Below are 15,601 nucleotides of genomic sequence, written 5' to 3'. Positions count from 1 at the left end.
TAATTTTTTTCATTCTTCCTGTGGTGGAGGAAAACAAGGAACATAGTTTAATTTGTACCAAACGCTAGTAGTGTAGTTTGAGAGTTTAGATATCTGTGATTTTAAAGATTTTAAATGTGGGGATATTTTTAATATGCAAATTAAGCAGGTGTTAACTGGGGCAGCAGATGTCAGTTAACACCTGCTACAACAAAGATGGCCGTCGCCGCTGGGGAACCGTTGGGGACACCTGCTTCCTATTGGTGGGGGCACTATGGAAGGGGGACGCCATTTTGAACACACCCATGCTGGGGTAGGGGAGATGGACACCTGCTACATGGCCTCTTCCTATTGGTTGGGTGGTGGGGGCACGACGCCATTTTGAACACGCCCCTTGCTTCCTATTGGCTGGGGGCGGGGACAAAATGGCCGACTGGGACTGGGGGGCTGGGGGGGCAGTACCAATGGCTGACTAGGGCAGGGGGGTGGAGGGGGAATGGCTGACTAGGGTAGGGGGGTGGAGGGGGCGTGGCCACGCCCCTTCATTCCTATTGGCTGGGGGCGGGGCCAAAATGGCCGACTGGGGCTGGGGTGGTGTGAGGGGGAGGCCACACCCCTCGATTTCTATTGGTTAGGCAGCTCTCTCAAAACCCTACTACTAATGTTTAATTTCGTCAAGGAAAAACGTTTCCAATTATAGAAATGAGAAAATAAAAACTGCCATTACTGTCATGAACACTGCGACTACGCCCCGTTTTGGAAAGACAATTTCAAAACTCCAGCTGTTTAAAGTCTAGGACTTAGCTAAATCCCGAGCTCGGAAACCGGCCCTAAATGGTCGAACAAGAAGACACAGCCAACAGTAGCAAATACAAAACACAGGGAAAGAAAGCATTATACCATTCATGTGGAGTAATGATGAATGTACTCTTCCTTTGTGTAGAAGACACTCTTGGAGAAATCTATCCTTAATTGAGATCTAAGTCGCGTTCATTCATACTCTTCAACTCTTCATGAAATCAGGTAAAATATTATATAAATAAAAATCTCAGTAACCTTTTTTGAATTATTTAATCTCAACATGCTTCAACATTGATTTTTATTTCTATTTATATTAAAAGTAGCCCTATACAGAAAAGAGACAAAAATATTTATATTTTAAATTGGATGCCAGAGCTTCTGACGCCTCTCTTATAGAAAAAGTGGACCGATGCATCTCATCTCTCAACAAGTGTTTATTCCTCGCAAGAAGGAAGAAGAAGATTCTAAACAAGAATTTAACAGTTAATATTACATCAAATATACCGGTATCAGCTACCCTCTATAGAAGGCAGTGGCAAGCCCTCTCTGGCTTGAAAAATCATGAAAATTCATTATGAAATTATTGATAAATATAATCTCTTGCTTAATAGAATATAATTGATTATTCTAAACAAGAATTAACAGTTGATATTACATCGAATATATCGGTATCAGCTACCCTCTATAGAAGGCAGTGGCAAGCCAGAGAGACTCGGCAACGCTGTTCTTATATCTTTCTCTTCTACCATTATAACGTGAGCATCACTGTAGTGAGAATCACAGTCAGCATTACTGATGATTAACATGGACGATTCCCATTCAGCATTTGCTGACAGTTATAAGAGAATCTCACTTTAGAAAGAGAGAGAGGGAGGGAATGAGCGAGAAAGGAGTGTCCTATCCACTTGCTTGTTGTGTGCGTGCGTGCAATAGGGGTGGTAAGAGGTGTGAGGAAGGGTTGTGAAGGGAGGAATTTCATCCCTCTCTGGCCACCCACCCCCTTTCAGGGAAAAGGGAAGAGTTTTGCTGTGCTTTGTTCATAGCAGCTGACATTTGCCCAATCAAATTACGTCCCACTTCTTATCTTCTCCTACTTCTCATCTTCTTCTACTACTTCTCATCTTCCACTCCTCCTACTTCTCATCTACTTCTCCTATTACTCATCTTCTTCTCCTGCTTCTCATCTGACCAAGGCCGGTCACTGTCTTCTCTGTTATGTCGTCTATAAAGTTGATAAGAAAGATGATAACAGCGCTGAAAGCTTTCTAGTCGCCTATGCTCCTCGATTCACCAACCTGAAAAAAAAGAAAACTTTTGCTTGTATCCCAGATTCCAGTGGTGACAATGAAAACTGAACATTTAGTTGAAGATTGTTATAGGTACTTTTACAATTATTAAATATGCAACAGAATAGAACAGAATATTAGACAATGAATTACGAACTAAAAAGTTACCAAGTAAAATTATAATGATTGCGTAGAGATTATCCTATATGGTCACAGAAGAAAGAAGAATAATGTGTTCTCTCCTCCGTGCTAATGGTATAGGTCACTTATGTCCTAAATTCCAAACCGATTTTTGTTAACTCAAGCCGATTACTGTTTTCATTGTATTATTACTTTTTTGGCCGGGTGGGTGTAAGAACGGCACACTATAACTGCTGCAATAACATCAAATCAGCTTCAAATTTTGAACACACATTCTTCGAACCTCTTTACAGATCAATTTTGTTGGAAAAAAAAATTACCGAATCCTTCGTCCTTTTTCAGACAATTAGTCCGTTATTCTCTCGTCATGATTTCTGCATTTTCTAGCTATCTTTTCCGCTCCCTTCTACAAACACTTTCTATTTTCAAATAGAGTGTTGATGGGAAGGGCATTCTAGAGTATCATTTTCCAAGAAATTCACTCATTATCCATACAGAATGAACTATTATATTATATAGTTCGATTGATTCACATAAATAATATACTTGTAATTATCACAAGTTGCTGATTTGAAAATCAGTGGAGGGGGAACTTTTTCAATATACAGTTTTTAACTGACTATCCTAGTACCTAAATAGATGCCAAATATTGGGGGAGGATTTTGCGACATGAACCATGGGGAGGATGGGCACCCCTGGATGAACAAAGCATTCTAATCCGATGTAGCACCTAGAATGATTATGTTTACTCATGTAGTAATGCAGGCCTATATAGTAACTTGAATTTGAATGTTTTCTGTGAATTCATGTTATCAGTGAATTCTGGATGCGTTTAAAGTCACAGGTCACAGGGCTAATCTTGAGTGTACAAGGAATGCCTTGGATGTTGGAATCTATGTGTACTGAAAAAATATCTATGTATACTGAAAAGCTCTAGTCTATAATGCCTTTGAAAAGCGTCCTAAATATTTATAGCACAGTTTTACATCACCGGTACCAATTTCAAGTTGGATCAAAAGAAATTACTTTTCGCCACACTGCACAGAAAGCAGCTGTTTTCCAGTCCCTACGTAGATCTGAAAGACCTTGTTTGCAGACGACTCTAGTCTGACGTAAGAAACAGGTTTCTTTTCCGGTCTAGGCCAGAAAGTGTCCTCTTTCCAGCCGCTTGGAAGTCCGTAGTTAATAAGTCATCCGCTAGATCGGGCGAGTGTCCACTTTCTTCATCAACTGAAGTCGCCATGATTTCAGTTCGAATTTCGAATCAAACTAATTCAGCATTCGCTTCACAACCATTTTTATTCAATTATTTATTGTTGATTAGCGCATTCCAAATTTTCAAAAATGCTTCAAGATGACGACGCCTGTGATATTCCAAGTGAAAATTTAAAAGAATCTGAAATCCTGATATTCCAAAAAACTAAGATTTCTTATTTACAAATTTCATCAAATCAAACAACTAAATAATCTAAGAATAACAAAGCTAATCTACTTCTCATATGCTCAATCTGTATTACAGTATGACATTCGGGCTTGGGGGGGTGCTTTGAATGCACATTTTGAAAAAACTTTTTATCATCCAACACCTTATCATCATAACACCTTATTAAAACTATTTTAGGTAAACCTCGTCTTTATCCAACTAAATATTTATTCAACGAATTTAAAGTGTTAACAGTGCGTCAATTACATATTAAAAACCTGATAATTTTCATTAGAAATAATAAAGATACTTTTCTATTCCGTGAATCAAACCTCAATTTACGACCTTCCAGAAATAGGTTTGAAAATATAAGAATGGATCTTAATGTTTGCCGGAGACAATACTTTTACCTAGCTAATAATTAATCAATAAAATTCCAGATTACCTTACGGAGCATATTAATCGAAATTCTGTTACATTGCTTAAAAAAGAACTATTGAATGAATAATTTACCAGTAAAATCGAGTACATACTTTTTGAGTGACTCTTATCTTTGTTTCAATATTATGTTTGCTATCTCTCTTTCTTATTTCACTCTTGCTCTTCTCTTTCTTTCACTCTTATTCCACTTATGACTTATTCATCATCTTCTCCTATTATTATATTATAAAAATTCTTATTTCATCTTTTGCGAGTTCTTAATGACTCGTATTGAATTGTATTATCAACTCTCACCTGCGCACAGGTTTTTCCTTGCAGGTGATTGGTTTCTTATATTTTTGCTGTATTTTTTTTTCTATAGTTATTGTATTGGAGAACCAATAAAGAATTTTTGATTTGATGTTCTAATTATTTAGTAATACACCTACACGGAAATGCCACTAAAGCCTCCCGTATTTCGGAGGAGATGATAAGTCGTCGGTCCCGACTACCTAAAAAGTAGTCGTCATCTCTCATCATCATCCCTCTCACTTATTACCCACGCACAAGCCTAAGAGCTAATGTGGGCATCACCTACAGTATTATTATTATTATTATTGTTAAAGCTCTAGTAATGTATGGTCAAGATAGATATGTAGGAATGCGATAAGACAGGCAGCTAGTCCAAGTTCAATTCAGTTTAATTTTAGATCACTCTGATCACCGCTATTCCAAAGCTAACAGGATCATTGACAAGCGATTCTGTGAATGAGAGGGAAATCTTGGCAACCGATAATAGAGATAAAAGTAGAGAACTTACATGGAGATGATAGAGATAATAGAAGTAGTAGGTATTATCGGATATTGAAGAAGGCGCGCTGGGATATCGTATCAGTATGTCAGGCATCCGGGTATCAAGTGGAATTTGCCCGCCGACAAATGTTGCCGTGCAGGTGCCTTTGTTCGTACGATAATATCCAAGTGAAAGGGACATTCCAGGGATGGGAGGGAAATTTCGCTCCGCTCAGCGGCCGCAGCCTGCAGATTTTCTGATTGTTCATTTGGAGTCGGGATTGCAGAGCGCGTACATGTCGGTAGTGACTCGCTGCATCGTATTCATGCTAAAATCTCACTCACCATTGCTAGATATTGTTTGCGCGAGGCGAATTTATTACGTGGTATCCGTCGAAATAATCGTAAATAATTTCTAAAAACTGTTTCGTTTTCGAAAAGTGTGTCTCCAGTGGAACCAGTGCAAGTTTAAAAGTGGAACGTCATAATGGAAAGAAAGTTGATTCTTTACCAAGTATTGTGATTTGTTGAGTGTGTGTGTCTTCTTGATTTAGGTGTGTGTTCAACCTCTCTTCCGGTGTTCAGTGTTCAAAGTGCAGTGTTTCTACAATATCACTCTGTCTCATTCCCGCTTTCATAATAATTAACTTGTATTTTAAAATAAATCGACAATTTTCCTTGTGCAGCGAGCGCATCTTGGCTGTGATATTTTCAGCCTGGCTTTGGATGTTGGAGCTATTTTTGATGTTCATGCCTATTCCTCACACTAGTTGAGCGTGGTTCAAGCTTTAAAAATTAAGATAAGTAGTATCTGGGCGTTAACAGCCTATATGAAGGGAAAGTGAATCTAGTTAATTCTTGATAAATGTGAAAACAAACATCGTTCAGTGTGTAGTTTTGACAAAGTGAAGTGATACAGTTGAAGATCTTACGATCTTGGATATTTCGTTCTGTGGATTTGTGGAATTACTTCAGATTGATTGGTGAGTTATTTTGACACATTTTATCTTTTCTCTAGACTTTGGGGTATATGAATGTGGTAGGCTATACTTGTTTCATAATAACGTACAGTTACAGTATTAGGCATCAATTTTCCAGTTACCGTACAATGAATTATTTCTCCACATCAATATTCATGAAAATGATACAGAATATTTTTGTTATGCCGTAAGCGTACATCATGTTTCGTTTATACTTTACTATACCTAAACATCAATTTCAGTTGACAAATATTTAATTAATCCATTCAACAAAATAACGACATTGGATTCAAGTCATCACCTTTTACTCTATGTAACGTACCGGTACATAAGTAATTTTAATTCCTATAATTGTCTCAGGAAGGACTAACAATTCGTAAATGGTATTGCTTTTGAATACGGTAGTCCTAATGCATTTACTTTCCCTTTTGAATAGAGCAGTCGTTACCAGCTTCATTAGATAATAATTATGGTTGTTATTCGGTTTTCCCGAATTTGTGGAAAGTAAAATATAAATTGCGTGACTTTCTTTTTGCTCTAAATTCGACATTCGAATTTGAAATTTTAATAAACTGTTTTAAAGTAGTTTTCAGCTTCAGACTAAAGCCTTCAGTAGGTGATACGGTACGGTAGGCTTTCCAATTTCTGAAAAAAATTATTAATAATTGCAAATAATAATGATGTTCTTTCATCACCACCATAATCAAAAGATAGAAAGCAAGTGTAGCATTCAAGCTTTCCGATAATTCCAAATATTTTATCGACATTTTGAAATGATGATTCGTTCAGTTTCATTAGACTTTTGCGTCAAATTATGATTAGGCCTAGCTCTTGATATTAAAATTCCATTATAATACTTGTTGAATTTCTGGAAAAGTATGGTGCAGAATAAAGTACAGTAATTGGAAATACTTTTAATTGAAAACTCATATTTTGGTTTTTGGTTTTAATAGTGTAGTTAAGAGGAGTCAGTGGAATATTCTCGTTCATTTTTACGTGTAGCCTACCAATCTGTGTATAGATTGCTCTGAATTTACCAGCAACGTTTTTCAAGAGTAGAAGCAAAAATATTGTATAGCCTACATCATGGTTGCCAGATTTTCCCTCAATTCAATTTGAAATTATTCACCTTTTGGTAAAATTTGCCAATAAATCTAAATGCATGGAGGAATTATTATAGATTGGTTATTCTATGCTCTAATGAAAGTGATAAGAAGTGATTATTTTAAGTAATAAACGAATCAAGATAAGAACTTGATCATTTTACGTATTTTCAATCATAATGTTAAATGTATGAATCAGCAATGTGATAATTTGGTCATCCCAATAATGGCCGAGTGGTCCGAGGCGTTGTAATTGCAGTTCGCTATCGCTAAGTCGTGGGTTCGAATACCATCCTGAGCATGGTTTTTTCATCATCCAGACAATAAAAAAATAGCTGATAATATGTCTTTCAGGTTATTAGGTTACAAAATTAATAATTTGAGGAATAAATAGATATTTTAAGACTCGATATCTCGTAACTTAGGTTATTCATTTGAATGAGAGAAATGTACTAGATATATTGATTTCTAAAATGCGAAATCGAAGTTAGTGTTCTGAACGCATTGATTTCCCAAAACACAATAATAGGCTATTTTTGATGCTCCTGTAATCCTGACAACTGACTATTTTGTGTGTAAATTAGTGGGTTGAACAGTTAGCGTTGTATCTTTTATATTCATTCAGTTGACCTACGAGTGCTCGGGCCTCATTTGTAAGGGTGACCGCTACGTGTTTCTGCAATAATTGTCGCCTTCCAGAGTAGTATAGTACAAAATTACAGTATCATTGATACTCTGGTCTACTAATAAATAAACATTTGAAAAAAAATGTTTAACTTATTTGTAGGGGAAACTGTAATGCTGGCCACTAACCACAGGACATGCATGATAAACATGTGTGTACACACATGTCGTCATACATTGATGTGTCATCATAGAGAACGGCTTTGAACAGGATTTGTAACTTCGATTTTTTGTTTTTTATTTTTTCTTCACTACTTTAATTTAGAGGTAGAATATTTTTGTATAATTGTAATTTACCAGTGGTTTATTCAACTGTTTTTGGTTGCTTATTTTATGTTAGGCTGGCCACCAACGGTATGACTTGCATGATAAACATGAATGTACTTGTACCATACATCCTTGTTTATCATGCACTCACCCACAAGTTCATCATGCATGTTTTTTCATCAGCGAGAGGCTTCTAACATGAAATAAACAATAAAAAACCACTGGATAATTGAAAATTATGATAGAAAAATAAGTTAACCTCAAATAGAGCAGCGAAGAAAAAATAAACAACAAAAAATCGGAGAAACAAAAACCTAACCTCAAAAAAATTTGCTTGAAGCCTATCGCTGAGATCACACAATAATGCATGATGACTTAGTGGTCAGCCTTAGAAGCTGCTGTCGAACAGCTGTTTTTGTTCAAAGACTTTCGCTGATCACAAAACATGCATGATGAACATTTGTGTGTGCATGATTTACAAATGCATGTTCACACATGTTCATCATGCATGTCCTACCGTGAGTGGCCAGTCTAAGGGGTCTACGGGTGTAATTCTACTGCCATCCGCACCCAATGAAACATTTCATTTTCACCGTTTTTATGATGTTTGGGAACTTACCAACTACTTACACAGTTTAGAGTCCTCGTTGCTCATCTGCATGATCATTGACAACTATGCCAACTGAACTAACTTGATAATTATTTCATCAATTTGAAATTACTCTTGAATTGCAGTCCAGATTCACAGTACCTTTTCCAATCAAAACAATTGAGGGTCCTGCCATATCCGAAGGTTTTTGGGCATATTTCTCATATGTTATACAGCACTAGACAACTGACTATTCACAATGAGTAGGCTAATAATAGACTGATTAGAATATTATTGTGAACTAATATTTGTAAAGTACGAAATTACACTGAGGTTGTGCATGCAATAATTTCTTTTCAAAATTTTTTTTTTCTTTTTCTAAGCTATTGGACAGGTTCTTAGGACATAATCTATGCAATTAAAATATTTTTATCAGCTTCTGTTAGCTAACAATAGGGCTTCAAAAGTCACTTTTTTGAGGCAGATGGTACACATACCCTACAAAAACTACTGGTCAGAAAAATTCGAGAAAAATATGCAAGTCTCCTCTTCAACATAGCAAAAATAACGTCAACATTGTTTTTGAAAATCTGAAAAAAAATAAATTTTCATGCATTTTAAACTCCTTTTTCACATTCAATGTTCGTTCTATAGACTTCAAATTCATAGCAACTTGTAGCGCGGTTCTTGATGAATGAGGTTCATGCTTAAACTTCTTTCATAGACAAAATTATAGCCGCTGGTATGTGTACCTTTAAAGCACGGTTTTACGCCTGCTATGCTCCTCGGGCAGCAAGTGAATAGTACAGCTGGAGTGATCTAGCGGAATTAGTTTGTCCCCTAGAGCTAAGCGCTCAATGTTTAATGGCTATTTTATACGATTTAGTACAACTTTTGACTGAAGATGAAGTGCAATAAGTAGACAAATATTCACAATAATTGGTAGACTAGTACTATAGTCTGTCCAAACTGCCATGAGCCCTGAAAGATTAAGCTGACCCTCGCTCCCCCACGCACAGGAACACACGCCCGGCCTACCTGCGCCAATGATATACTATGTAAACTACGTAGTATACAGGTATAGAGACCTTCCCTTACTCATTTACACAAAAGGAGACTGTGCTTGTATGTGTGTGAGTAGTAACTTAGGAGGGTCGGCCTAATCCTTCACAGCTCATGCCTATTTGGACAGAGTATAGACTATGGAATTCTGAATTACAGTACGAATTTATATTACTAATAATTTTCTACGATTCAGTAAAACCATAGAGAAAAGATAGCGTAAGGGTGCGTACAGATATACGCGCCGCGAACAAGAGTAATTCACTTTTAATCAGCTGATTATATCTGTATTTTTCTAGATACAGATATAAAAAGCTTGGCATCAGCTGATTAAAAGTGAATTGCTCATGTTCGCCGCGCGTAAATCTGTACACACCTTAAGAAGATATCAGTATCAGTTGCCTCTGTTAAATCCATAGAGAAAAGATAGCGTAAGAAGATATCAGTATCAGTTGCCTCCATTAAAACCATAGAAAAGATAGCGTAACTCGTATCAGTTGTCTGGTAAAACTGACTGGAGATACAGTACAATAATATACCTCTTCTGTAGCCACATCACTTACAGATTTTCTCATCTATTTGGAATGTGCGATTAGCAAGGACTGTGGAGTTGGATTAACAGCTTGAACATGCTGAAAAAAGACAGAAAAATTGTTTGTCAAAATACGTAACAAAGGAGTTTTTAAATAGAACAGAGTGCCATTTAGGAGTGAATGTACTTGTCTCTGTCGCTTTCTGAATTTCTCCCTCTCTCTCTCCCTCAGCACCACACCGTACATAATTTTTAAAGTGGGAGCGGGAGGGAAAGAACAAGCGCGATGTTTTTGTTTTAGGAGGTCACTACTTCTTCTCCCAAGTCCCAATCTCCCAGTGAGTGTCGGCCTCGGCGCGGGGCTCGGCTAGAGTCGTAATTCTCTTTCCATGTCTTATCAACCTTCTTCCATCCTCTTTGACCCCCTCTCCCCTTCCACACCACCCATCCAGGATTGCTCCCTCACCTCCTCCTCCACCTCACAATCCTGCTTCTCCATAAGTGCTCCATCCAAGTTTGTCTGTGTTTAGCTGAATAACTGTTTCCATCCTGCTCTTTTATCTACTCTTCTACGGTTCAATCTCATTCTCCTTCTGCTTCATCCATCTCCAATCTTCTTTTATTTTACTGGAGAAATAGTGTTGAGAGGATCAGCTGTGATCATAATGCTGACCCTCAGTTTATTATTACTTTGTGATAACAGCTGGCTATGTCATCTTATGAATTTCGGGGATGCGATATTTTGATTTTTCACTTACTCACTTTCTACTATCCACAGCTGTTTCAGCCAAAGATGAATTATCCTCCTAATGTCGATCAGCGAGTTTTCCCAAGGATGAGACCTAGTGCAATCAAATTTTCATATCATAAACTACTATGTTCCAAATTTCGTGAAAATCGTTAGAGCCGTTTTCGAGATCCGTTGAACATAAATATCCAGATATAAATATAAATATCCAGTTATAAAAATACAGGAATTGCTCGCTCAATATAATAGGATCACTCGAAGTTGCATACATTCCAAGTCAATAGAGACACGCTCGACATGAATTTTTATGTGAGCACTAATTACACTCAGCTGTGTAATTAGTATTCACTAATTTCAGTATCAGGGCTAATTTCTCAGTTATTCATAAATTACTTTAACTTCTAGCAGCTTATACCAATAGGTGTTATCTTATTCCAATTATATATTTATTGATAAATGAAGCCATTGAATTAAAAAGTATTCTACCCAAAAATGTTACACTACCAAATTTTGATGTAGGCCTAATTAAATAAGATTAGATAAAACTATTATCTGCTATTGTGATTGTGGAGAGGCTAGACAGAGACGATGAAGCACATCATCAGAAATTGTAATATACTTGCCTACCAAGGCGATTTAAATTATTTTATCTCGGCTTCACAATCACTACACTACATTGACAACCTCGACATCAAAATGTAATATATTTACAATATTTTATTAACCTGACAACGGTCTCATGACCAGATTTTTCTTTGACCACCTATGTATTTGTGTGCATCGATATAATTGACCGAGCGAAGTGAGGTCTAAGATTCAAGTCAACGGTTTGGTATTTCTCTTAATGTTTGAATGTTTAAATGTTTATAATATGTTGCGCATTTGCGGCGAAACGCGGTAATAGATTTTCATGAAATTTGACAGGTATGCTCCTTTTTAAATTCCGCGTCGACGTATATACAAGGTTTTTGGAAATTTTGCATTTCAAGGATAATATAAAAGGAAAAAGGAGCCTCCTTCATACGCAATATTACCGTAAAAATCAGACTATCGAATTATTCATCATTAATCAGCTGTCTAGTGGACTATAATACTACCCGTTCAAAAACATCGAACATCTTCAAAATTTATCTTTCTATCAACGTTAGTAGACAGTTGACTATAATACTACCCGTTCAAAAATATCGAACATCTTGAAAATTGTATCTTTCCATCAACGTTGTAGACAGTTGCAGCCAGACCTGATAACAGTGCTCACACTCACATTCACGGTACGATAGGACAGAAAGCTCTATATTTATTTAGGATTTTTTCTAGACATTTTAAATTGATAAATTATTTATTAATTTTTGAGAAAACATAACAACAGGTCAATGTAACTTACTAAGCGCGAGGTCTACTGTTCACAGAACTACCTACTAGTTATGCCATAGGGTACGCTAATAATAATAAGCTATATAGTTCAAGATAACTAAAACTTGTAGTTAGCCTATACTTTCATTGGTACTTTCCATTACCTTTCCTGCTCTCTAATACATAACAATATGTGTAACATATCATGTTATGTCGCGTAATACTGTATGATGATTGATTCATTTAATCTCCAACTTATATGTATAATATCAATCATCTCATCTATATTACTAGTAGTTCTGTGAACAGTAGACCTCACGCAGTTTTCTCATCCACAAGTCTTTGGTGTCACCTGTTCCCTGGCTTCTCCATACATCTGTGTAATGCATGCAATGAATAATATTGATTATGAATAATTCTATAGTCTGATTAATCCTATCTTCAGAATAGATGTATAGTGATATCGGAGTATTGAGGAGATTCCTTTTCCTTTCATACTATCCTCAGAATGCAAAATTTCAAAAAACCTTGTGTATACATCGACGCACAGTTAAAAAAGGAATATTCCTGCCAATCATATAATTCTATCAACGCTTTTGGCCGTAGATGCGTTACATAATATATACAGACGAAAGAAAATCCGAGTTATAATAATTGCTTTTAAATATATTTTTAATTTGAAATAGCCCAATGTTATCATTATATTGAAGTATTAAATATTCTTTTCGATCATTTTGTTATCAATTACAACCTACCAAAACTCTTAGTTATTCACTGAGTACGGTCAATTTAGTACTGTACATGAATTCAAATACTCTCATAATAAATATAGTTTTGGACACCAAATGTTATAGATAACTATCCACTATTATAATATTGCCACCACTACTACAAGAATTCGTAAAGGATATTATGGAAACCATTATTGAGCTGGTGAATAATTTATCACAGAGTGGAGCTTTTAACTGCTTGTTCTGTTCCGAACAAAAGATTATGTTTTTTCAACGTTTCTCTGACTTATTTTAGTGAATAGTGCACAGGCAGTGAACTGAACTGAACCTATCCTATATGGTTGATCTCGCTTTTGTAAAGGGGGTTTTGGAAGGGAGGGAGGGAGCCCATCCCATTATGAAAGTGAATGTTCGCGGCTGTTTTCTGTTGTTGGGGGCGGAGGGGAGGAGGAGAAGTGTCTTGTTTTTTGTGCCTGTGGGGTTCTCAGTTTTGGGCGCAGGTTGAAGGGACTGTCAGGCTCTATTCCCCAAGTCTCTCACCGTTTCTATTCCCGAATTCCCACACGGTGTATGCTGTATTCAGTGTAGGAGTGTAGAATGTATTCAATTCTGTTATTAACCCTTTAACAATCTATAACATCGTACCTCCAAGCAGAGAACTATGGTTCCCATTTAGATCGCACTAAAGACGTTCAAAAACTGTCAAAAGTTTTCTGATTCAGTTCAATTCGAAAACCTACTAGTTATTCAACTTACTCATTACCATAACTAATTATCATTATAGTTTTCTTTATTTGAAAAACTCTATCAGTTTATATTATCCACCCAATTCATTTCAATGCAGGAAATAGTTTTTTCGCTTGTACAGCCACAAAGGTCATAAGTTAACTTATTGGTGGCTTTCTTTATTCTTTATTGATTCATACCATAAGTACATCATCAAAATGATAGGAAGAGAAAGAATAAGGTAACCTTGTGCTATTCCTCTCCCAAATTTAGATAAGGTACACATAGTCCGAAATAGGCTGTTATATGCTTTTAATTCCGCATGGTACAGTAAAACCATTCAATTTTTGCACAGCCCTGACAATTGAGTACTGCGACCGTAGAGGACTGAAAATCAGTCCTGGAATGTCGCAGGCCTCGACTGTCGCGTTCCCTATAATAACCTCTAATAGTCATATTATAGTAAATGTACTGCATGGTATAGTTCTTCATGTGGTCTGAGATCTATTTTTATCTCAGTCTCAGATACCACACAGTCTTTAAACAGTCTTTATCCAAAGCGTTAACACTTGTACCAACTATAAAGAAAATAATTTATCTTAATTCATTACTCATCTCAACTACTTTTAATAGCCTACTTCAATATTTTGTGTAGATCTCCATCTCCGTATTCCATGTTTCAACAACAATAATTGAGCTGCGTTTACACCAAAGTTATTAACAAAATGTTTATTTTTACGTCCTAATAGATTCTATTAGATTGAACGGAACTTGACAAACATATTATTATTTTGAGAAACACAGGATTATAATCTCAGATTTCAATCAAATGAACCTGAGTTATTGCAAAGTTTTAGTGATTCAGATTGGGCCGGATATAAAGGTATGATAACAATATTAATTATGTAAAGAGTGAAGAAAATGTGATTGACATTTTGTCATAAATCATATGACAACATTTCAAAATTGAGATATGAGTTGAAGATTCTTTTGTGATTTTTCTATTTGAATTTGTATCACTATTCCTATTAAAGATTTGTATCACATATGTTCATCATGTGTATGATAAGTTATGTTCAATCTAATAGAATCTATCCTATCCTATTATATTAAGCGAGCAATTTCTGTATATTTGCATATTTTTATATCTGGTTATTTATTTCCAACGGATCTCCAAAACGGCTCTAACGATTATCACGAAATTTGGAACATAGCAGGCTTATGATATAAAAATTCGATTGCACTAGGTCTCATTCCTGGGAAAACTCGCTGAAGGACATGAAAAGGATAATAATTATTTATCCTTGGGAAAACATGATAATTCATCGTCTGTCGATAACAGAAGATGCGTGTGTGGGAGAGATACAGAAATTTTTCCAGCTGAGTAATCAATCAGCTTACCTCACAAGAAATATTAATCTAGAAGTTTTAATCGACTTGATCAAAATAATCTTCTGATTATTTTTGTTGACCTGACATGGTATATCATTCTAAATTAGAGCATATCATATTTTTCAAAGTTAATCATTATTTTTTTACAGTTTCAAGTGATTAGTGAGTGTTATTTTTTTATTCAATTTGGTTTGTAAACAATCTAAATTGGTACTTTTCTGTTTGGATTGGAAATTGGACCTGAATTCAAGTGTATGGAACATAACCTACTTTTTGGACTAATAAAGAATTTTGTGTATAAATCAAAATTCGGAGAAGAAACAGTTTTGGGCTTTGCATATATTAGTCCTTCCCCAATCATTTAAAATAATTGTGTTTTGTTTATCAATAAATAAATAACGAGCGAAGCTCGGTACCCCGATATTAAGGATTAAGTTATTAACATTTTGTTAATAACTTTGCTGTAAACGCAGCTTTAGAAATCTTACTATACATAAGTCAATCTCAATACACAAGTCAAATGTACGTCAGGGTTGATGAGTTGTTCAGTCAACAGTCAACACATAAATTCGAGTATAATTTGCTCAGATTT

At 35.9% G+C, this 15,601-nt stretch overlaps 1 protein-coding gene across 1 annotated transcript in view; it reads left to right on the top strand.

Moving 5' to 3' along the window:
- The first annotated feature begins 5,118 nt into the window (after window positions 1-5,118).
- Window positions 5,119-15,601, top strand: part of LOC111043345 (mucin-19) — a 320,347-nt gene continuing 309,864 nt past the window's right edge. The window contains exon 1 of the mRNA XM_039419355.1: window positions 5,119-5,825. The gene's annotated coding sequence lies outside the window, so the exon portion shown is untranslated. The remainder of the gene's footprint in view (window positions 5,826-15,601) is intronic.

The sequence above is a fragment of the Nilaparvata lugens genome, chromosome 1 (genome assembly GCF_014356525.2).
Source record: "Nilaparvata lugens isolate BPH chromosome 1, ASM1435652v1, whole genome shotgun sequence".
Lineage (NCBI taxonomy): Eukaryota > Metazoa > Arthropoda > Insecta > Hemiptera > Delphacidae > Nilaparvata > Nilaparvata lugens.
The sequence above is the reverse complement of the archived record's forward strand: the minus strand, read 5'-3'. Positions and strand labels throughout refer to the sequence as shown.